Source organism: Rhodnius prolixus, unplaced genomic scaffold (genome assembly GCF_049639745.1).
Source record: "Rhodnius prolixus isolate KJV_2025 unplaced genomic scaffold, Rpr scaffold_6, whole genome shotgun sequence".
NCBI lineage: Eukaryota > Metazoa > Arthropoda > Insecta > Hemiptera > Reduviidae > Rhodnius > Rhodnius prolixus.
The window spans coordinates 10,114,086-10,139,836 of record NW_027411634.1 but is presented as its reverse complement, the minus strand read 5'-3'; the positions used below and the strand labels follow the sequence as shown (position 1 = coordinate 10,139,836).

Genomic DNA, 25,751 nt, shown 5'->3' with positions numbered 1-25,751 from the left:
TATAAAAAATTTTATAAAAATATTAATAATGCTTTATTACACAATAAAATACTAGATACAAAAGTAATTAATTTTTACCGATTGTACGGCAAGGTAAAACCGTCTGCCGGAGGTTGATAATGAGAAAGAGAAAATAAATAAAAACACACAGAAAATAAGGCAAAAACTACATTTAAAACATAGAGAAAAACATATTTTGAAAAAAGTAGTAATTACCTTACTTTTTCAGTAATAGCACTTTAGAGAGAAGTCTATAACAATCCAGAAGAGCCCTAAATTGAATTTCCCTTGAAAAATGTTTCAATTTAAAGATTCAGATCTGTACACATGTAATTGGTACTCCAGTTTTAAAGTAAATCGTAGAAGATGTCTTAGAGAAAACCATTAAAAAAAAAAAGAACTGAACTAATAATTCATCTGTTGAGCAATTCTGACTGAAATTTTATTGTGACATCCTCAGTTATGACGTTTTTAAATGTGGTTTCTTATAAGTAAACAACTCGAGAATTGTAAAGTACAATCAAAAGTCTTGTAAGTATATTCTCATTAGCTTTTTTTAAAAAAGCAATTAACTGTATTATTTTACTCACCCACAAATTACTCAGGGGCTAGTTTGCGTTTAGTAATGTTGCGTGAGTATGAGGCAAGCTGAATACGTAAAAAAAAAAAATAATAATAATAAAAAAAAATGTACGTATGCAAATTAGAGCGTGTGGAAAATAATAATTTACTAGATTGTTATATATGGTTTAGAGTTAGGTTTAGGAAGCCCTTTATATATATATATATATATAAAATAAGTAATGGGCGTATCTCACGAACTATACCTGGTGGTACGTGTTTGTTCACGTGCTGGTTGCTGTGAGGTTAGGGAAGGTCGCGAGAGGGGTGCCCATTAGGGGATGACTAACCGAGGTCTTCGGACTGTCCTCCACCGCCCCCCTTTACCGTCCCTACGGAGGCGGCACCAAGCGGTTCCCAATACTCTTTCAGCCAACCTCTACTAGCTTACTGCTTTAGCTATTCCCTTTATAAGCTAACACTTACTCCCCTTGTTCTGTTGCAGCTCGTATCTGTGCAACTTTAGAAGTAGACTTCTTTTTCAAACTATTCACTCGCATTGCAGAAAAAATATTTATTAAAAAAGAAATACAATTTTCGTCGAAGGTGACACAGAAAGTTGGTCTTTGCCTCATGGTTACGGATACGGAATTTCTACTTTGCGACAAGAACTTACTTTGCTCACTATATCATTTATTGATATTAATGTTCAAAATGAAATTACAAAGTTACTTATTACATTTTATCTCTTTCAGTTCAATTCAACTGATTTATATTCGTAAAAATGCATACAAAAATGGAGGCCCACAAAGAAACGTTAGCTAATTCAATCTTATTTACTGATCGTATGAATAATTTAGCAATAATAAGAACAATTAAGGATGTTAATATTTAAATAAATGACTCGTTTACTGCCTAAGCCTAATTGTGTTGCATACCCCATTGTTCCCCCATCAATCCAAAGAGGAACCTGAACGTTAGAAATCCATCCAATCAGAGAGTGCTGCGTTTCTATGTAAAGTTTGGATAAACTATTCTGGAAGTGAAGTTGTAGACAAGATATTCCTGGCCGTAAACTGTCCAAAATGAGGAAATACAGAATCTGATTAGAAAAAGGGGACGAGAGTAGAAAACATCCTACAGGATTTTGAAGATGACTCTGGGGTTTGGCCACAGTTCATGAGAATGAATTAGGATGATAGATGGCCCCCTCCCCAAAAGAAAGAAGCTTTTACTTTCTGTACCACAAGAACGAAGGAGGCACAAAGTCCTGGAGGTATCCTGGATACAGGACATAAAGAGAAGAAATGGCCATAAGAGGATTACCGAAAGGTGATTGGAACGATAGGAACTTATAGGACAGAATTTTGGCAAATTGCGTTATGATTTTATATGGTTAAAGCCATTATTAATAATTATTATTATTTCTACTTAATTACGTACTACAGAATAAATAACACGCAATAAAACTGGAAAAAATGTCTTAAAAATACTTTTTAATCTTAATTACTTATTTACAAATCTTTGGGCGCCATTAGGTCATCCTGTTCCTTAATGTGGGACCGTAATAAATAAAAATACATTTATTTGCCTTGAAGTGTATCAGCATAAAAGGTACTGCAGCATAAACTATCATAGTACATCATAAAGCTGTGCATAACTTCACTAACACCCTACTTTTAACGAAATAAAAATAATTATAATAATAAAAACCCGATATAGATTTGTTTATTTCTTTTCAACGGGCTCAAAAAGCAATTAAGATCGTATTTAATTTTAAATTCATTAAAAATTCTATTGGTTTTCGCAATTAGAACATAAATTTTAAGGGCCGATCATATGTTGAAAGTATCTTGGCAAAGGTCAATTAAAAACTGAACTTAAAAACACAATTAAAAAATTACAAACTATCCCTTGATATCCAGCCAATCATAAATCCGAAGGAGAGCAATATTTAGATGAAAAAACGTCTATTTCCAAGCTTAGTATTGTTAGCCAATTACGGATGAATCAGCCACTCTACTTTAGAATAGTTAACGATGGTTTTAATAAATTTCAAAGCGATATTGAATGCGCGGTAATGTAATACCCGCGACCAGTACAGTCTATACCACTTTCTGATTGTATGCCCTAATTATATGCTGCCAAGAATAGATATATTTAGAAGTATATCAATACAGATAAGAGTGAAGTATGAAAATGTTAACAATTTACTGTAAATTTCCAGATAATGTTGAGTTAGATGATGTTTATTATTTTACCGTTGAAGCATTAAAAACAAGAGCAACATCATTTGGAGATATTTTATCGTGAATTACTTTTAAAAGTGCATTTAAAATTAGATGTGTGTGCCTGTTTAAAAAGTATACGAGTATATGTATCGCCAAAATGCTAGATTATGTTAATGTATTGCAAACTAACTCTATTTGTAAGGGAGAATATCCCAACAAGCAAATAAATATATCTATTCAATCGTATCTACTAGAAGTAAAAGATTTTGTTTCAGATCCCCTAAATTAGAAGATCCAGCACGATTGTGCATTTCGTTAAACTGGTAAATTTTGTTTAAATTAAAGCCAAACAACTTTGATACTAAAACCTCCTTATTCTGTAAATAAGGTCAAATTCAGCCGAAAAATGAAGATTAGAGGAAAAAAAGATTTTGGAAAAACCATAAGAACGAGAATGAATAAAACTAATTATAAAACCAATCTACCAATTCGTTCAAAAATAAACAAGAATTAAGGAAAATAGGGTAAATATATATTAGATAACTGGAGGCAATCAATGACAATATATTTTACGGAAGGATTTCCAGTGATAAGAGGTCACAGAGTTCTGGCACAAGACTCCAGAAGAGGAAATAACCCTCCCTTATATATATATTAGCATTAATTATAAACTTAAAAGTTTATCTAAATCCTTAACAAACATTATGGTCTTCCTCAAACTAACTTATAAAACCAGATCAACCAGTACCAAAAGCAACAATTATTACACTACTTTACATAATTTAATTATTAAAATAGCAAAATTATTAATTAATTGCTTTAATCAAAATAGTAGTACGAAATTTAAATTAACTAATTCAAACATTAAGTTTACACTACGGGAACTATCTTTTAGGGTCTGGAATCGGAATTAAATTGTAATAATTGTGAGGTAGAGTGATGGACAAGAAGGTAATGGTAAAATCGATACGGATTTAGTTTCATTGAAGTGGGTTTTCCACTTACTCTTCCACTCTTACTTTTAGGAAGAAGAGAGGACTTAAAATAATTCGCTGTACCACTACAGGTTCAGGATAAGGAGAAAGTATAGCAGAATAATGATAACTACAAGAATAGAAGAAGAGGATGGTGTATTAAACAATTGAAGAAAGAATTCGGTGTAATATTTTACGCATATTGTGTAGAATATAGATGTAGATTATTTTCCTAACTAAACAGACATCGCCCTAACTTAAATACGAGAACTACAAAACTCTTAACTTCCTGGATATAACACTTACTAAAAGAGACAACAACATAGAATTCGAAATATTCCAGAAACCCCACGTCCACTGACACTATTTTATACACAACAGTTCCTACCATCCTATACAACATAAACTAGTCGCTCTCAGACGTCTGACAGATTGAATACTAAACCTCTTATATTGGACCAACCACGAGTTAGAACATCATTCGCACAATAGCCACCAATAACAGTTAATAAACCACCAACATTGTTAATAAATTACTAAGTTCAAACAAGCATTGCCCAAAACAATAACCCACCAAACATATTCGCCACTTTTACGTATATAGACTACTTATAGTCACCTACAAATTCAAATTTAGCATTTTTGGTTCCCTATACTCTATTTTGGAATGAATTTCTAAACCTTCTTGATGTATTCTTTAAACTTTTCTATTTAAATGTCTGTTAGTTAAAACTAGCATTCTTTGTTTCCCAAAATAGTTTTATAGAATTGTTTTATAATCCCTTATAAAGGTATAAAATTAATTATTTCATTTTAATTATTATAGTCAAAAATACAAACTATAAGTCCAATAATTGCATACTAGTTTCCCCATACTGCTTTTTGGAATATACGAGGGTCGTTTGAAAAGTCCGTGCAAAGTCAGAGAGATAGCACTACTGGCGCGTATCGAGGTTATGTTTAGTTAGTAGCATCTCTTGGAAGAACACACACCAAGTTTCAGCCAGATCGGTCTATTTCTTTGTGTTTGGCATTCGTTTGAATCGAGGAAGTCGAGTGATTTTCAAAAAATGGACGAAAAAGAATTTCGTGTGTTGATTAAACACTACTTTATGAAAGGCAAAACGCCTCAGGAGACTAAAGAGAAGCTTGATAAACATTATGGTGACTCTGCACCTTCGATTAGAACAGTTTATAAGTGGTTTCAAAATTTTCGGAGTGGCCATATGGGCACAAGTGACGCTGAACGTTCTGGACGCCCTGTTGAGGTTACTACTCCAGAAATCATTGATAAAATCCATGATATGGTGATGGATGACAGAAGAGTGAAGGTGCGTGAGATTGCTAGTGCTGTGGGCATCTCGAATGAACGGGTACATAATATTTTGCATCAACATTTGGACATGACAAAGCTATCCGCAAGATGGGTGCCGCGATTGCTCACGCTTGACCAAAAACGAAATCGTATGAAGTGTTGCAAGGACGGTTTGCAGCTGTTCCAGAAGAATCCGCAGGACTTTAAGCGTCGTTTCGTCACTGTGGATGAAACATGGATACATCACTACACTCCTGAGACCAAAGAACAATCTAAACAATGGGTTACCAAGGGGGAATCTGCGCCAAAAAAGGCGAAGACCGTTCCTTCGGCCGGAAAGATTATGGCGACTGTCTTTTGGGATTCGCAAGAAATAATCCTCATCGACTATCTGGAAAAGGGTAAAACTATTACAGGTGCATATTATTCATCGTTATTGGACCGTTTGAAAACCGAGCTGCAAGAAAAACGCCCACGATTGGCCCACAAAAAAGTCCTTTTCCATCACGATAACGCACCAGCTCACACCTCAGCAGTTGTGGTCGCAAAATTAATTTAAATAGGGTTCCGACTCGTTTCACATCCCCCCTGTTCTCCAGACTTGGCTCCCTCGGACTACTATTTGTTCCCCAATATGAAGAAATGGCTGGCGGGAAAAAGATTTTATTCAAACGAGGAGGTGATTGCAGAAACGAATGGCTATTTTTCAGACTTGGACAAATCCTATTATTCGGAAGGGATCAACAAACTAGAGCAGCGTTGGACGAAGTGTATAAGCCTAAAAGGAGACTATGTTGAAAAATAAAAAAGGTTTACCCCAAAAAATTAAGTAGTTTTTATTTTTGCACGGACTTTTCAAACGACCCTCGTATGTATAATGTAATCTTTGATTTTTCTTATTAATAGACTATAAGTTCAATATTTGCAATCTTGGTTTCCCCAAGTTGATTTTGAAATTGGTTTATAAACCATTAACATGTATTCTTTAATCATTCCATTGCAACCAGTTATAAGGTTCATTCATTGTTTCTCCATATTATAATTTAAAATTCATCTTTAAACTTTTTTGGTATAACCATTAATCTTTCTATTTAATTAACTGTTACTTTAAGTTTAGCAATCTTTGTTTGCCAAAATAGTTTTATAGATTTCTTTTCTAAGTCTTTATAATGTATTCTTAATTATTTCTTTTAAATCATTATTGTCGATTAAAATAAATAATTAATGAATTCATAAAAAAGCTTAGAAAACCATTTTGAAAAACATAAGCGCTAATTTAGAACAGATAGTCCATTAAAAAGAATAGATCAAACAATACATTAAAAAGGTTTAGGTATCAACTTTAAAAAACTATTTGGATTTAACCATGATTGACAATTTTTAAACCTATAATCGATTAAAGAAAAATGATCAATGAATACATCAAAAGGTTTAGCAATTAATACCAAAATACAATATGGGAAAACAATGAATGCGCATTTTGTATTTATAGTCGAATAAAGAATACATAATTAAGGTGTGGAAACCAATCCGACAAAATAAATTGGGGAATCCAAGAATACAAATATTGAACTTATATTCGATTAAAAGGCATAGATCAAACAATAAATTAGAAATGAATTCCAAAAAGAACAAGGGGGGACCATAAAAGCTAATTTAGAACTTATAGTCGATAAAAAAGGAAAGAGAAAAGAATAAAAAGAATTAACCAACCTGAACGTAGTCAAGACGAAGCATTAGTATTAATTTGTCAGAAATAATTAAATGATCAACATGCTATTTTCATGCAATAATATAATTGAAATTGAATTATTGATAATGAAGTCTTACCTTGTTTAAAGAATATCCATCAGCATCTGAACAGATCACCACTCCAATAGCACTTGACACTTGACACAATTTAAAATAATTCACAACACTATTCGCACTAAAACTGTATATCACGCACTTAGTATAACTTAAACACAATTTATAAAACCAAAATTCACTTTAACACGCACTAATATTCACTTAAAAAATCACTTTAACAAAGAGATACGAGTAACGAGTTAAAGATGGCCGCCGGTAACTGGTCAGGCAGATCAGATGGTAAATTAAGGTTATCCATACAGTGTGACCAACCTTTTTTTCATTTATTTTCATTCATGGCCTACAAAAGTGATAATTGATAAGTTTTTATTTATTATAAATAATAATAATATATTACATAATATAATTAATACTAATAATAAATAATAAGTTTTTGTTATTATATAACACATTTATAAAAATCTACTAACTTTAGTAAAACAATTACTCTTGTAACCGAGGATTTGCCTTATATTTTGAAGAAAAATAATTAAAAATAAGTGTTTTTTAACGTTATACACTTTTTTTGGGTAGTTTTTGCCGATGAACCCACACACTACGATCCTACAGGACAGTTTTAATACATTTTTTTACTTCCTTTAGTTTCAAAATCATCCAAATTTTTAAATTCGAATTCTAACACACAAACTCGTTAATACTTTCTAATTTGTTTGGATGCAATGACATTAATTTTTGGTAAATGACTAATATTCAACCGCCTAGATTACTAGATCCTCCGTCAGACTGTTTACAGAAACGATTCGGGTTGTTGCTTTTACGTGATAGACGAGCCAAACCTATAACTACACGTACAAATACACTAACAGTGAAAAACAAGAGTCTCAACCCATTACTCCCCTTATTGGTCTCCAGAGGGCAATAGAAACAGGGCACTATGCTACACTTGTATCCGGCGGAAATATGACGTGACCTAACATAAAAACTTATGAATAGCCTTTAGGGAAGGGGGTTTTGTTCACTCACACTAGCTATATGGTACGCTCAAATTTACATACACACACAATCACTCCTTTACTGGAGTAGAATAATAATAATTCCTAAGCAAACTACGCCTGAGGTTTTAGCGGTTTTAGAATTTAAAACAACTCAGTGACCCGTGAACAGTAACATTTGATTCACCTCGAGGGGTAACCAAAATTCGTGTAAAATGTATGTCTACAAAATCTTTTCCGGCCGGATCTGAACAAATAATTTTCTAGCATTTTTCTTATCTCTCTCTCCAAATAAAGTCATACAAAGTGTGTTTCGAAACAATGCCAACTAGTGAAGTAATAACAATTTCAGCCATTATTTTACAATACTTTTCTTTGTCTTCTGTTGAGAAGTAGTCGACTTTCGTTCAAGAGAGCGTTTTGATGAAGAGTTTAAAATGTATTTTCAGTGAGGTTTTATTTTTTTTTGAAAGAACTATTAAGAAATACGGCGGCTACAGTGCCTGTGTATCTCTACAATCTGTCAAAAAGAAACTAGACGTTAATACAGAAACATTCAACCGCATTTACATTTGTTTGTCAGTGTTTATAATGCATCTGTCGATTGAGAATCCCGCCGATTGTAAAATACGCGCAGTGATTCGTTTTCTTTGTGCTAAAGGTGTGAAATCTGGAATGAAATGCTACAATGACATCAGCGGAAGTTTATAGAGACAACATTTTGGGCTGAGAAAATAGTGTACGGAAATGGGTAAGAGCTTTCAAAGATGGCCGAACAAGAATGTTCTCACTAATAGGGCGTCTTTTAGTCATTACTGTAGATTTGGTGCAGTAAGTTGATGCAGAAAGTGAAAGAGAACAGACGCTACCTATTGAAGATGTAGCTGGGTAGTCAGCGCCACGATGATGTGGTAAAAATGGCCGTGTTGCAGTTTGTTATCAAATCAGGCGTCATTACTGTAGATTTGGTGCAGTAAGTTGACGAAGAAAATGAAAGAGAACAGACGCTATCTATTGAAGATGTAGCTGGGTAGTCAGCGCCACGATGATGAGCTCAAAACGACCGTGTTGCAGTTTGTTGTCAAATCAGGCGTCATTACTGTAGATTTGGTGCAGTAAGTTGACGAAGAAAATGAAAGAGAACAGACGCTATCTGTTGGAGATGTAGCTGGGTAGTCAGCGCCACGATGATGTGGTAAAAATGTCCGTGTTGCAGTTTGTTATCAAATCAGGCGTCATTACTGTAGATTTGGTGCAGTAAGTTGACGAAGAAAATGAAAGAGAACAGACGCTATCTATAGAAGATGTACGAGGGTCGTTTGAAAAGTCCGTGCAAAGTCAGAGAGATAGCACCACTGGCGCGTATCGAGGTTATATTTAATTAGTAGCATCTCTTGGAAGAACACACACCAAGTTTCAGCCAGATCGGTCTATTTCTTTGTGTTTGGCATTCGTTTGAATCGAGGAAGTCGAGTGATTTTCAAAAAATGGACGAAAAAGAATTTCGTGTGTTGATTAAACACTACTTTATGAAAGGCAAAACGCCTCAGGAGACTAAAGAGAAGCTTGATAAACATTATGGTGACTCTGCATCTTCGATTAGAACAGTTTATAAGTGGTTTCAAAATTTTCGGAGTGGCCATATGGGCACAAGTGACGCTGAACGTTCTGGACGCCCTGTTGAGGTTACTACTCCAGAAATCATTGATAAAATCCATGATATGGTGATGGATGACAGAAGAGTGAAGGTGCGTGAGATTGCTAGTGCTGTGGGCATCTCGAATGAACGGGTACGTAATATTTTGCATCAACATTTGGACATGACAAAGCTATCCGCAAGATGGGTGCCGCGATTGCTCACGCTTGTCCAAAAACGAAATCGTGTGAAGTGTTGCAAGGACGGTTTGCAGCTGTTCCAGAAGAATCCGCAGGACTTTAAGCGTCGTTTCGTCACTGTGCATGAAACATGGATACATCACTACACTCCTGAGACCAAAGAACAATCTATACAATGGGTTACCAAGGGGGAATCTGCGCCAAAAAAGGCGAAGACCGTTCCTTCGGCCGGAAAGATTATGGCGACTGTCTTTTGGGATTCGCAAGGAATAATCCTCATCGACTATCTGGAAAAGGGTAAAACTATTACAGGTGCATATTATTCATCGTTATTGGACCGTTTGAAAACCGAGCTGCAAGAAAAACGCCCACGATTGGCCCACAAAAAAGTCCTTTTCCATCACGACAACGCACCAGCTCACACCTCAGCAGTTGTGGTCGCAAAATTAATGGAAATAGGGTACCAACTCGTTTCACATCCCCCCTATTCTCCAGACTTGGCTCCCTCGGACTACTATTTGTTTCCCAATATGAAGAAATGGCTGACGGGTAAAAGATTTTATTCAAACGAGAAGGTGATTGCAGAAACGAATGGCTATTTTTCAGACTTGGACAAATCCTATTATTCGGAAGGGATCAACAAACTAGAGCAGCGTTGGACGAAGTGTATAAGCCTAAAAGGAGACTATGTTGAAAAATAAAAAAGGTTTACCCCAAAAAATTAAGTAGTTTTTATTTTTGCATGGACTTTTCAAACGACCCTCGTAGCTGGGTAGTCAGCGCCACGATGATGAGCTCAAAATGGCCGTGTTGCCAAATCAACTCAGGCGGCAGACTTCTATAAGTATGGGATTCCAAAAGCTGGGTTGTACGATACGATAAGTGCCTTTAATATTAGTGGCAATTACGTAGAAAAGTAAATTAAGTACCGGCTTTTGCGTAAAAATAAAATTGTTAAGAAAAGTACACTTGTTTTTCTCGTAATTTCAAAACGGTACTAGGTCAAAACACGCACCACAACGATTGCCAACCAGGTAGAAATTATTCTTTCGAATAGCGCTCCCAAGAGTAGAGAATATTTTTGAACATTTAATCGCACACATCAACTACTTCTGCAAAGCCCTTTTTTCAATATCGTAATTTTATGAAGTGTCAGTATAAGTTTTACGAATAGTTATTCTGAGATAACCAAGAAAATAAATACTCCGTCAAGAAAACCTTTCCTAATCATCAATAACTTATTAACCAATATTTTTTTATCATCTGAACTTAGATTATTTCTTAACTCACTAACTAGATAAAGTAAAATCGCCCAATTGATTCTCACAAATAATTATAAGTTTAGTTTCAAACTATTAGCGTAACAGGTTCTGGATAAACTATACCAAGGTGGCAATCAATTTGTAACCCGCTGAGTGGAAGTTGGGTCTACTGCAAACTATTTCAATCGACTCCAGCCGTTTCGATATGGAAGTTGATGCTTTTCACTTTACATTTTCTAAGCAACAATCGATTTTCATTAATCGAATAAAAATAAAAAAGAATTTAATATTACTTTCCAACAAAAAAGATTCTCCCTTTAAGTGTAATCCATTACTGATTTCTTTAATTTAATTTAACACCAATCTAATTCCTCTTCATCACTTTTACAGCTAAAGGAGCTTCTCAATAATCAAAAGAATTTCAAAGAAATTACTACAGAAAAAGGAGCAATAAAATTCCGTTGACCCTCTTTTTTATTATTGGCTTTTAATAAATAAATCCTATTTCTAAAGAAATCAATATATACGTTTGGATATTGCTCTCAAAAGAGATAAAACTGTTTTGTCCCAGAGTGAGTCCATGGAATTCAATTAAATCTTTTACATTAAAAATGCGAACATTCGGAATTATAAAGACCAGGAAAATGGATTCTAATTTAATAGAATAAAATATTCTATTGAATTCATTTTACTGGATATATTATATACTATATAATATTTCTGCTCAGTATAGCAGCTATATACTCTTATTATATTTTTTATTCTATTGTACATATTTTTTGTCTGTTTATTGCAGGGTTTTTTTTGAACTCCTCAAATAGATGATATCCTTGTATATAAAAACATTAAATTCAGTTTCCACAATGAAAGAAATAAGTTAAAATTGTGTATTTGTAATTAGAAATCACAAAAATGAATAATTACATCTAGTTTTTCAATACTAAATGTCGAGGATTGGAATCAATAACTCTTTTTGATAACTTCTGAGGTTATTTGAAGACAGGAGGTTGTTTTCAGTGTACTAACGGCCTCTAGACAGAGTTCTTCTCATTACAGGCGAAACTATTTATTACAAGAACAGTGAGCTGTAAGAAGCTTCTAGAAATGGAAATCTAGTGCTGCACGAGACCGAGACGAGGCGAGACTTTATGCAGTCTCGATCTCGGTCTCGGTCGCTCAAATCTCGGTCTCGTCGAGATATCTCGGTCTCGGTCTCAGTTTTTTTGAATTTTTGTTTAAGTATTAAAAGCGGTTTGCTATTAATAATCTTTTCAAAAAATGTTATTATTTTCTAATAATTATTTTAATTTATATATTGGCAATGATATTGGCAAAATGTGTGTAAAAGAAGACAACTACTTACACTTCAATGCATCATATATTACTATTACTGTTATATATCTTTATATAATTTCAAAAAGATGTTAAAAACGCGCCAAATGAAAGACCCAAATAACATATCTGCCTACTATAACAAGTCGATTCGTGAAATAAAAAATACACCTCCCAACAAACTTCCCGCTCTATTAGTTATGGCTGTTGGTGAAGATAAAGAATCTGATGATTCACCTTTTGACGACGACGACGACTTCATCAATATTTTTGCACCATTTGCTCAAAAATCAGCAAATATCACCGAAGCATGGAAGACAGAAATAATTAATTATACCAAATTAGACCAAGCACCAGTAGACGTTGACATTTTAGAATGGTGGAAAACACTTGAGAATTCCTTCAAAAATTTGTCTAGAATGGCAAAAGATATTTTTTAGTATCTGTGCAACTTCAGTGCCATCGGAAAGATTATTTTCGCAAGCTGCGATGATAATGACCAATAGAAGATCTTCTTTAACTTCTGATTCAGTAAAAGCTCTTTTATGTATCAATGCTTAGGCAAAGAGTATCTTAAAAACGAAAATAGTGCGAGACCTGCGAAGCTAATGAGTATTGTGGTACTGGGTTCGATTCCCGGTCTTAGGCCTTGGATTTTATTTAATGGTTAATATGAGAAATTTACAGTAAAGTATGTTTGCTAGTCGCCTCCGTCCGTAGTTGGACGTAAAGCCCCGCCTGAAAAATAGGCGATTACTTTACTTTGCTTACTTTACTTATGTAATTCGAAGTCAAATAGATGTAGTAATATTGAACATATATAATAAAATCGTAACTTTTAATAATTAATTCAATACCCGTAATGATTATTTATTAATAAAGAACACAATTTTATAATTTTGTAGCTAAAAATTAATATTTGAAAAACCGAGACGAGACCGAGATTTCTCGACGAGATATATATCATGTCTCGATCTCGGTCTCGGTCTCGATACCGAGACCGAGATTTGTCTCGTTTCTCGTGCAGCACTATGGAAATCTAAGGGCCAGCAACTGGATTCGAACCAAGGCTCACCGCGTTGGAATCCAGTTAAAACTTTTAACCATTGAGCTAAATCCATTCCCTGGATTCAATATTTATCAAATTATACCGACTTTTATTTTTCGTTTTTAGAAATCATTTATCGAATTTTTTAATCAATTGAATAAGAGAAAATGGTATTTTAGTCGTGCTGGTTTTCGATTATGGTCTATGAATGCAGGTGTGTTTGTATGTATCCATCGTGTCTCATTCACCAAAAATTTAAATTTAAAAATTCATTTTTCTTCCCATAAGAAAAAATTGAAGAGTACGGACAAATATATACTTCAACGGGAAAGTACAGGCAACTGTAACGTTCAGAATTCATAAAATGTCACCTGAGAGACAAAACGAGAAGACTAATTTCATCTGCGAATGCTTCAGAGAAAGAATTGTTTGCTAACAACTGCGAATTAGTAAATATCTAATAATCAATAGATTGTAAAATTCGATTCTTATTTTATTCATTTTTAGAGAGGAAATTCATAAAAATCGATTCTTCATTCCTGCTAGAAATAGTATACAAAGTGACTCGCAAATTTTGGCTAGTTTTCTCCAATTATAATAATTACGTAAATAGTCTGAGGGACTATTAGATGGAATATATTGAGTTGAAAACCACTTTTGAAAGCTCGCATAACTTTTGAAGAACAATTATAAGTATGAAGTTTTAATAGCGGTAATTACATAGATAAAACTAGTTAAATATCGAATTATAATTAAAGCAATTGCCAGATTTTAGTGGCTGGTCGGAGATTGCTCTTTCTATAAATTGTTCTCTTCATAATTGCTCTTAAAACGAATATTATTAGCGTTAGGTTGGGAATTAATAGCATCAACAGTTGGATCTGAACGTCATCATTTAAAAAAAAGATTATTTTAGCCTGAAATAACCTTGACAAAAATATGACTTTTTAAAGCAATATTTTTGGTATTTTACCCTTATTTCTGCTTTCAGGTTTAGTTTTTTTTAATACCTTTGATTATTACCGATCGCTTTAATTGTGTTGTTAATTAATAAAATTAAAGTTAATAAAATGTTATAATTTATTCGAAGTATTTTGTTTTTAATCAGCTGTCTCAGTAAAGAATGGATGCCAGTTCAGCACTAGAATTTGCAGGGTCTTTTTTTGGGACTACATTGGATTACAAAGTAATTTTATCTAGTCCATTTCCAGGCTCATACTATGGCTGTAGGAACTGTGGGTCGTCGCCCGACTACGAAGAGGTGTAGTCCAATGTACTTCGTACTACTTACCCAGCTACAGAGGACAGCCATGTTATACTACTATTGTATTTTTACCATTCTAACCCACTTGCCACACTTTGTCACATACACCCTTTTTAGACATTTGTATCAATTTACTTTATACCATCCCTCTTTGGGAAGTAATTGCCTCTATCTTCCTCTTTTTCTTTTCTTTATTTCTATCTCTTTTTACTCATATCCAAATTACCTTTTTTGATTAACAATTTACTGATAACTGGTAAAACATTTCTTATACAACAATGCGTATTTTGTTCCTTTTGCAGTTTTATTTAGAAAGATCCTAAGAAGTGCATTTAGCAGCAGTTCTAATTTTTTTTTTTTTTTTTACATGGCACTACAGCCCTTGAAGGGCCTTGACCTCCTTAGTAATTTGCCTCCAGCTCTCTCTATCTGTGGCCTTTCTTCTCCAATTCCTCACACCAAGCCTTCTGAGGTCTCCTTCCACATCCTCCAACCATCTCTTTCTAGGTCTTCCCACTTTCCTCCTTCCTTCTGGCCAATTCCGGAAAATCTTTTTCAGTGCACGATCCTCGTCCATTCTTTCCAAATGTCCCAGCCATGCCAATCTTTTGCTCCTTACCTCGGCAACCAAATCCGGCGATGCAAACAATTCTTTCAGCTCCGTGTTACTTTTTATCTTCCACGAGCCATTTATAAGATTTGGCCCGTAAATCTTACGTAACACACGCCTTTCCCACACAAGAAGTTGATTGCTCTCACTCTCATTCAGTATCCAAGTTTCCGAAGCATACAGAACTATCGGTCGGATAACTGTCTTGTAGACGTTTATTTTATGTTTTCGAGAGACATTTCTGGATTTAAGGATCTTGTTTAGAGCAAACGTGCACCTACTTCCGGCCGCCAACCTCTCTTTAATTTCTTTTCTGACGTCCATTTCTCTAGTGAAGATGGCACCCAAGTATTTAAAAGTAGTTCTAATTAATTACTGCAATTCTAATTACTGTAAAGTAAAGTAATGCCTATTTTTTCAGGCGAGCTTTACGTCCAACTCTACCAATTAAGTGTCGTGAACGGAGGCGACTAGCAAACATACTTTGTTGTAAATTTCTTTTGTTAACCATTAAATAAAATCTAAGGCCTATAGACCGGGAATCGAACCCAGTACCACAATAAATATTAGCTTTACAGGTCTCACCTCTAACCGCTCGGCTACCGTGGCGCCTTTCTAATTACTGTATTAAATAGTAGTTAAGTCAAACTAATTTAAAAACTAAATTAAACTAAACAACTTTCTAGGATTAATAAAAATTAGCCAGGGAAGGTAATAGCTATGCGGTTAAGCTTATTGGATTCCCAAGCAGAGGTCCCGGGATTTGAATTCACCTGCTGGCCCTTAGATTTTCTCTTTCTAGGAGCTTCTAACAGCTCAGTTTCCGGTTGTCTGTAAAGAGAGAACACTGTCCGGAGGCCGGCAGGGCATTGAAAAAAAACTCCGGGCGCCAATAACCTCAGATATTGACGAGCCTTAAATCATTCAAAAAAATAAATAAATAAAATAAAAATTATCCCTTGTATATAAAGAAGAACCGGCGAAACCCAGGGGTAGTTTTTCAGAAGAAAAGAAATATTCAAGCAACATAACATATTGTGTATAATAAATATTGATATTGATTATATTCGAGGTCGAACGGTCGAGGTTTGTACACTGGCTGGCACGTGATCCAAATACAAAAAAAAAATATCACCCACAGCAAGGGAAGTAGTGTACATATGTGCGTGCAAGGCTACAAACATGCCCTAATAGTCCTCAAAGGTCGAATGGAGAGCTGCAACTCGACTGCAGATCACACTGACGGCCTCCCGATAGTCGGATCATCTCAATCCATACTCTTGCAGCTTGTTCCACGCTCTTAAAGTATTTCATCTTCTACTTGACTGTCACGTTCCACCAATACCAAAAGATTCATTCAGTATTATTATAAAACTGCTGTATTCCTTCTGGAGCACCTAATACCAGCATTCATTTATTTATTCAGGTAATTCTTTTGTATTAAATTATTAAAGCAAATTTTTCGCTCATAATTTTCTGAACAGCACTTACGGATTTTCATGATACTTTCTCACTTGGAATGCAATTGTTTTATGCACTAATTAAATTCACTGAGTAGCATTTAACGTGCAGAACTAAATTCCCAAGTGGTTACCTACAACGATACCCCAATCCACTCTGATTTTCGGGCTATGGACGATCCCCTTGAACCAAGCCAAAGGTAAGATGTAGTAGACAAACATTATTATAGAAATTAGCACTAATCTTCATTCCGCTGACAATGTGGTTAGGCCCGCAATGCTGGATAATATCTTCGACTTTATCTGTCGGAGGATGCATCGTATCCGTGGCTGGGGTCGGACTTTCCTCCACCATTAGAGATTTATTACACTTGGCTGACTGAGTGAGGAAGGTTACACAGTGTTTTTTGTGTGATATTCAAAAGGTTATTGAATCACAAATAACTTTATAAAAAGGAAGAAATACAAATTAATGAAACCTATTACTTGTTTAAGGGTTGTGTACTTATAGTGCAAAGGTAAAGTTTTAGAATTGTAAAATTGGAGCTGTATTTTAAAGCAGGGGACACGCCAATTTAAGCAGAAAACTTCGAATTAGACTTATTTCATTTGTACTTTGAAATAATAATTATTAAATAAGATATTAATGAACAAATGATTCTTATAATTTAATTAATGCCTAAATAAGTAAAAAAGAATGTATCACAATTATAGTTAAATAAATTAACCTAGGATGTGGGGTACGTCGACGTTTCGTCTGGAAAGCGTTTGTGATAACCTTTAACACTTCCTTCAGGAAACCACTCAACGTCCGCCAAGGAGTTTTTTATCCTTGGCAGAAGTAGTGACGATGCTTTTGTGGCTGAGCAGGGATGCCTTGATAGCATTTGCATCACTTGCAGGAAGTGCCCTTGGAATTCTTGCAAATTAAGCTCGAGACTCACTATTATTATAGCGGCCTTTTAAGCTTTGGACTTTCAAATTGTTTTGGAGAATGGCTTTGTATGTATATTTCTATTCTTTCTAAGGCGTCCATACATCATCCCTTTCTTCCTGTACGAGGGTCGTTTGAAAAGTCCGTGCGAAGTCAGAGAGATAGCACCACTGGCGCGTATCGAGGTTATGTTTAGTTAGTAGCATCTCTTGGAAGAACACACACCAAGTTTCAGCCAGATCGGTCTATTTCTTTGTGTTTGGCATTCGTTTGAATCGAGGAAGTCGAGTGATTTTCAAAAAATGGACGAAAAAGAATTTCGTGTGTTGATTAAACACTACTTTATGAAAGGCAAAACGCCTCAGGAGGCTAAAGAGAAGCTTGATAAACATTATGGTGACTCTGCACCTTCGATTAGAACACTTTATAAGTGGTTTCAAAATTTTCGGAGTGGCCATATGGGCACAATTGACGCTGAACGTTCTGGACGCACTGTTGAGGTTACTACTCCAGAAATCATTGATAAAATCCATGCGTGAGATTGCTAGTGCTGTGGGCATCTCGAATGAACGGGTACATAATATTTTGCAACAACATTTGGACATGACAAAGCTATCCGCAAGATGGGTGCCGCGATTGCTCACGCTTGACCAAAAACGAAATCGTGTGAAGTGTTGCAAGGACGGTTTGCAGCTGTTCCAGAAGAATCCGCAGGACTTTAAGCGTCGTTTCGTCACTGTGGTTGAAACATGGATACATCACTACACTCCTGAGACCAAAGAACAATCTAAACAATGGGTTACCAAGGGGGAATCTGCGCCAAAAAAAAAGGCGAAGACCGTTCCTTCGGCCGGATAGATTATGGCGACTGTCTTTTGGGATTCGCAAGGAATAATCCTTATCGACTATCTGGAAAAGGGTAAAACTATTACAGGCGCATATTATTCATCGTTATTGGACCGTTTGAAAACCGAGCTGCAAGAAAAACGCCCACGATTGGCCCACAAAAAAGTCCTTTTCCATCACGACAACGCACTAGCTCACACCTCAGCAGTCGTGGTCGCAAAATTAATGGAAATAGGGTTTCAACTCGTTTCACATCCCCCCTATTCTCCAGACTTGGCTCCCTCGGACTACTATTTCTTCCCCAATATGAAGAAATGGCTGGCGGGAAAAAGATTTTATTCAAACGAGGAGGTGATTGCAGAAACGAATGGCTATTTTTCAGACTTGGACAAATCCTATTATTCGGAAGGGATCAACAAACTAGAGCAGCGTTGGACGAAGTGTATAAGCCTAAAAGGAGACTATGTTGAAAAATAAAAAAGGTTTACCCCAAAAAATTAAGTAGTTTTTATTTTTGCACGGACTTTTCAAACGACCCTCGTACGTAACAGCGTCATTGTGTGTTTGATACTGCCCAGCTAGTGACTGTGTTCTTACTTGTTTTTAATTTTTTTTTTTTTGTTCCTGCTCTGGCCAATACAGTTAATAAATTAATATGGGTTCTAATTCAGGTACTACATGCACCAAATTGTTTAAACTACCTCTGATAATGGATGAAGGTCCAAAACCATTTAGGGAACACACAAATATTCGTGCTAAAATGGATGAAATCAACAAAGCTTTCTTCGCTTTGCCATTCATTTAATTACAAGACTCGGTATAGCATGGAACTGAGCAAAGAGAAAGAAGGGAGAAAACAACTGAGAATAGAATAAGGTGCTAAAGGCTTGACGGTCGTTGACACCCAGGATAGAAGTAGAAGTTATGCAAATGCTCAATATAAAAGAATAACGTTGTGGTTTCTATTATTCCAGTTGGTGCTGTAGAAAGATAGGAATAAAAATGTTAACTCTGTTATCTCATCTTTGGCCGCAGAGGCGTTCTATTATAATTTTAATGTTTTGACCCTTCTTGCATTTCAAGAACATAATACCTCTTTTACATTCACCAAGAAAGGAAGTTCAGTAACAACCGCAGGTCTATTGGTGTTATACTGCTGTCATCACAGGCTAATAGGCTAAAGTCTCTTTTCCTGAAGAAAATGAAATTTTTATTTTTCAATTTCCTGAAGGATTTGTGTTTGAGGGAGAAAGAGATAAAAGAAATTATATTAAAGGTTAGGCAATGAAAGTACAATGGCATGAATTGCCCTTTAAGTAAACAATTCCTTATCCTGCATCCTAAGAAATCCAACTTAATGTCCTAAGAGCTACAATCATCGGCAGAATAATTACAGAAATTAAATAAAATATGTTTAATAATTAAACATAACTTCTTTACTTTTCTGGTACCCCATTAACAATGACAGATATTGGACAGAACGTGGCATATTTAATAAGATATTCTGATCACAAATGGGCGCTAATGAAACAGAATCATTTCCAATATTTAAATTAACTTTAATCGCTGGAATTATCCCTAATATTGATCTGGTTGGCACCTGAAGAACTGGATGCTTTATTTTATAGCATTAGCGCCTTGCTTTACAGTAAGTAAGTTAACACATTGGTTCTAATTATACATTCAAATTAACAACAATATTCTGTTTTTTCTTTCTAAATTAGTGGAAGCACTGTAATCGTGTCAAATTCAAGCTTCCTCCGGAATTTAAGGTCTCTCAGAGTCCCAAAAAAGAAGTGTTTTTTAGAAATTGGCCGCTAAGGGTGATTGTCTGTTCGAGAAGAGTGTGGTTCAGCTTTACACAAACACGAAATTTGTACAGGAAATTCCCTAATTTGTTTTTAATTAGGTGTTGGTGCCACTGAAGGGTCATTTTTCCACCCAAAAAACATACTTCACAAAATGGACTTATATGATATTTAAGTCAACTTCTTTTTTTTTTAACAAATTGTAAATTTTCTTGTAATTAATTACTTAAACTTGCTTGGACTTACAGAATGGAATTTTGTGGCTCAGCCAAAGCTTCCAATATCTACAAGAATCCAATCCTTCCAGTCGAATCGCAAATGCTCCTTACTATGTCTCTAACTCTACTTTGTGCCGAGATTTCCTTGTTTCCCAGTTTCAGAAGCTGCAAGATCCCGTTACATTAAATTCCACACATCAATCACCTCACATCCTAATCCACTAAGTATCTCAACTTACTGCAATTGCCTGGAAATACTCCCTAGACGGCTGAAGCGCAGTTGGCCACGCGATCTTCTAAACGAAGTAAGTGCCAGTGGACGATAGTGTAAACTGTACCACTTTGAGAGTTTCACCTACGAAATGAATTCTCCTTTCATGCTATTCATGTACTTATCTATTACCATGTTGTATGTATCAGCTTCACTTAATGCAGAAATACTAAAGTTAAAAAAAAAATACTTTAACCAAAACTAACTTGAGAAAATTTGGTATTCTTTTTACAACTATTGAAAACACAAAATTAAAAAGAATCACAAAAAAAGCGAAAGAAAAGATAAATTTAAATAAATAAGAGATAAAACAAATGTTGAACCACAGACTTACTATTTTATTTTTTTTAATTGAATAAAGGAACATCTAAAACAAAGTAACAACTCTGTCGGACAAGATTAGAATTACTAAACATTACTTTTAATTACCATGATGCTGCTAGCTTAATCATTAACTACATCACTGGCCATCTAATATCATTAGACAGTTGGGGTTCCGGGAGTTAATGGAAGAAGACTAATAATATATAATACAAAAAAATATCCCTCATTCATACAACACGCTATATTTTACTGAACTAATTGAAAAGGTATAAGTTCTAATTAGACAGATATTGGACAGAACGTGGCATATTTAATAAGATATTCTGATCACAAATGGGCGCTAATGAAACAGAATCATTTCCAATATTTAAATTAACTTTAATCGCTGGAATTATCCCTAATATTGATCTGGTTGGCACCTGAAGAACTGGATGCTTTATTTTATAGCATTAGCGTCTTGCTTTACAGTAAGTAATGCAGCTTTTCCTGTACAATATTAATAAAGTAAAGAGAAAAGATTTAATAATTTATTGAGATCGCTGCGAACTTTTAGTGCTTTAAGTCCGGGCCCCCTAAATTCCCTTCGTTTTCTCGCCAAAGTTAAACTTCTTTACCAAAAATGATTTTTTCACATGTAATTTATAAAATCAATTGCAAAAACTGTGATGCCACATACATCGGACAAACATCACAATATCTAAACAAGAGACTATACCAACACCAACACGACTGTAAAACTAAAAAACCTAATGATACCTTATCAGCTCTCACTAAACACCATCTAGACTTACAACACGAATTTGACTTTGACAACACTTCCATACTTGCAACTAACACCAACAGAAACAAACGGAACATATTAGAAATGATACACATTAAAAAACAACAAAAATCCATCAACTTTAGGACTGACACGAACAATCTTTCTAATTTTTACAATAACATTCATCAAACAGTAACTTAACAAATTACTCACCACATACCTTAGGTTTTTCCAGCCCTATTGTTTTCACCCCTCCCTTACCTCTATATAAACCCGCTTTTCCGTCAATCCTTAACAGTTATGATGATACGAGGGTCGTTTGAAAAGTCCGTGGAAAGTCAGAGATATAGTACTACTGGCGCGTATCGAGGTTATGTTTAGTTAGTAGCATCTCTTGGAAGAACACACACCAAGTTTCAGCCAGATCGGTCTATTTCTTTGTGTTTGGCATTCGTTTGAATCGAGGAAGTAGAGTGATTTTCAAAAAATGGACGAAAAAGAATTTCGTGTGTTGATTAAACACTACTTTATGAAAGGCAAAACGCCTCAGGAGACCAAAGAGAAGCTTGATAAACATTATGGTGACTCTGAACCTTCGATTAGAACAGTTTATGAGTGGTTTCAAAATTTTCGGAGTGGCCATATGGGCACAAGTGACGCTGAACGTCTGGACGCCCTGTTGAGGTTACTACTCCAGAAATCATTGATAAAATCCATGATATGGTGTTGGATGACAGAAGAGTGAAGGTGCGTGAGATTGCTAGTGCTGTGGGCATCTCGAATGAACGGGTACATAATATTTTGCATCAACATTTGGACATGAGAAAGCTATCCGCAAGATGGGTGCCGCGATTGCTCACGCTTGACCAAAAACGAAATCGTGTGAAGTGTTGCCCTTGCGGTTTGCAGCTGTTCCAGAAGAATCCGCAGGACTTTAAGCGTCGTTTCGTTACTGTGGATGAAACATGGATACATCACTACACTCCTGAGACCAAAGAACAATCTAAACAATGGGTTACCAAGGGAGAATCTGCGCCAAAAAAGGCGAAGACCGTTCCTTCGGCCGGAAAGATTATGGCGACTGTCTTTTGGGATTCGCAAGGAATAATCCTCATCGACTATCTGGAAAAGGGTAAAACTATTACAGGTGCATATTATTCATCGTTATTGGACCGTTTGAAAACCGAGCTGCAAGAAAAACGCCCACGATTGGCCCACAAAAAAGTCCTTTTCCATCACGACAACGCACCAGCTCACACCTCAGCAGTTGTGGTCGCAAAATTAATGGAAATAGGGTTCCAACTCGTTTCACATCCCCCCCTATTCTCCAGACTTGGCTCCCTCGGACTACTATTTGTTCCCCAATATAAAGAAATGGCTGGCGGGAAAAAGATTTTATTCAAACGAGGAGGTGATTGCAGAAACGAATGGCTATTTTTCAGACTTGGACAAATCCTATTATTCGGAAGGGATCAACAAACTAGAGCAGCGTTGGACGAAGTGTATAAGCCTAAAAGGAGACTATGTTGAAAAATAAAAAAGGTTTACCCCAAAAAATTTTTATTTTTGCACGGACTTTTCAAACGACCCTCGTATACTCGTAGCTCTACATTAAACTTCACAAACTTATTTTATAATGTAAGTCTTTCCAAATTATATTTATCTATCTAATTAATTTTGTGTTTTAGAAATATTTTTTATTTAATTATTTTTATTTTTTTAATTTTATCTATATTAGTGTAATATTCCTTTTGTGCAGGCCCTGAAGAAGGTAGTAAAAATTACCGAAACGTTGGTATAAAGCAAAAAAGTTGTATTTATTGATGACTGCACCTCGATATTCACCAACTTTCATGTATCAACAACGGTCGGAAAAACCAAAACCATCATTTACCGATTTACCAAAAATTTCATTCCAAACTATGCCCAAATTCAAATCCATTTATCCAAAACTCCCTCAACCACATATCTTCCCTAAAACCTTCGTGGTCATCATCGGCTATCTATAGAGTCAGTACTTCTTAAAGTCTTAATGGCTTATTCACGGCTGTCTTCATCAACTGAATGGCCGCCGTTCAAGAAATCAAGCCCAATGTATGTGTGCTCTGTCGCTAAGTTAACGTCTTTCTTTTTACTTGTTGAATACTTGCTGCACAGTTGTAAAATTCTTAAATACAAAGAAAAACCCAGATAGTTTGGCCTATTGTTGCTAACATTGTTTTCCCAAAAATCTCAAAGTATAATAAAATGTTTACAGATTTTATCATCAATAACTTGTAGCATGCGACCATGTAGTTTGTTGATCATATATCAAACTAAATTGATTGAAGAAAGAAACAACAAATATATATATATATAAAAGCAGCGTGTTGAGTAAAGAACGAGAGATGACAAGGAGAGAAGAATGTAAAGGTTTCAGAAGGCTGTGAAGAGAGAGAGGGGTGGAGAAAAAAATGGCCTCCAGTTGGCATTGAAAATGGTGGAGACAAATGACTGTAACATTGTACAGTGTTAGCCAAGTTCGAAACAATCGAAACTTCCCCCTCTATGTGGGTATAATAGAGAGTAATACGTGTTGGAACAGTTGTAAACCACTTTCCGGTCTCCATCCTCAACTTGGGTACACCCTCTCGTACTGTAAGTGGCCGTACAGAGGAGGTCCAGACAACTCTTTACTACTACCCACCAGCCATCAAGACGAAGATAAAGTAGAAGAACAAGAAGAAATGGTCTACACCATTAATCCAAACCAGAAATAGCATTTCATTCCCTTTACTTGATTTGCTGCTTATCAACATGTAACCTCCTTTCACAATTTTTTTCGTACGGAAGATAAGGACCGCTTTAAAGAAAAATTTCATTCAGAAAATATGTCAAAGCTTTAGGAAATAGCGAGAAAGCGCTTTCCAAACCAAACAAATTATTAAATCACCATGGAAACAGTTTAAAAAAAATTTTAATTTCTCTTTTTTTCGCTAGAAACCCCCACACTAGACTTAAAAGAACAGAACTAAACAGACGCTATCGACTACTTAAAAGACTCTTAGACGACAGATCAAAACTCTCCCTGGACAACTAATTTATACTATTATTTTAAAACCTGAGCGTATGGAATAGAGCTGTGGAGTTCAAACAAACGCTCCAATTTCCAAAGGATCCAATCTCTTCAATTTAAAATACTTCGAAGTATTGTAAACGCTCCATTTTATGTCTCCAACCTGACTATACACACTGACCTTAACACTCCTTTTATCGCACAAGTCGCTGAAAACCCGATACAGAAAACTTCATTTAAACCTGCAATCACAGGCAAATCCTCTGGCACAAAAATCTTTCTTCAAGAACTGTTCCTGATAACCCGACAAGAAACCTTAAGAGACAGTGAGGCCTCGTGATCTCTCCTTTCAAGTGAAGAGAGTGACTAACAGTCTAATGTTTTGGAGTGTTACCACTGCGGTAACTTCTCCACTCGTTTGTACTCGTATCTACCATTCTCTTCTATCATTGTTACTTATAGCGCCAACGCTGCTGATTCTCATTTTAAACATGGAGAAATTTTCAAAATGTATACAATTCAAAACTACTCGTCTTACTCCAAAACGCGCATATTCCTGTGATGAACTGGTTGGTAACAACTTTCGTTCAGACATCAACAGTCGTTTGATCAGCTGCTTGTAAACATCGCGTTAGCCAGCGCACGATCGAAGCAGTATTTAGAATCACAAACTTCTTTCGGAATTCTTATCTTTTTTAAGAAAATACTTTTCCAATTTTTGCTGAAAAACTGGATCCCTGTATTATATTTTATCCACTGTCATAGAATCGTCCGTCTTGCACAATCTATTGATAAGTTATTGATAATTTCACAATCATTTATCGTTTTTAATCATTTC

At 35.3% G+C, this 25,751-nt stretch overlaps 1 protein-coding gene across 14 annotated transcripts in view; it reads right to left on the bottom strand.

The window, feature by feature from the left end:
- Positions 1-25,751, bottom strand: part of LOC141460413 (protein couch potato-like) — a 650,649-nt gene that overhangs the window by 210,892 nt on the left and 414,006 nt on the right. Inside the window, exon 1 of one of the 14 annotated variants that reach the window (XM_074140395.1) lies at positions 6,912-7,189. The exons of the other annotated variants lie outside the window; for them this stretch is intronic. The gene's annotated coding sequence lies outside the window, so the exon portion shown is untranslated. Of the gene's footprint in view, positions 1-6,911; positions 7,190-25,751 lie in introns of those variants that run through there. 14 annotated transcript variants of the gene reach the window in all.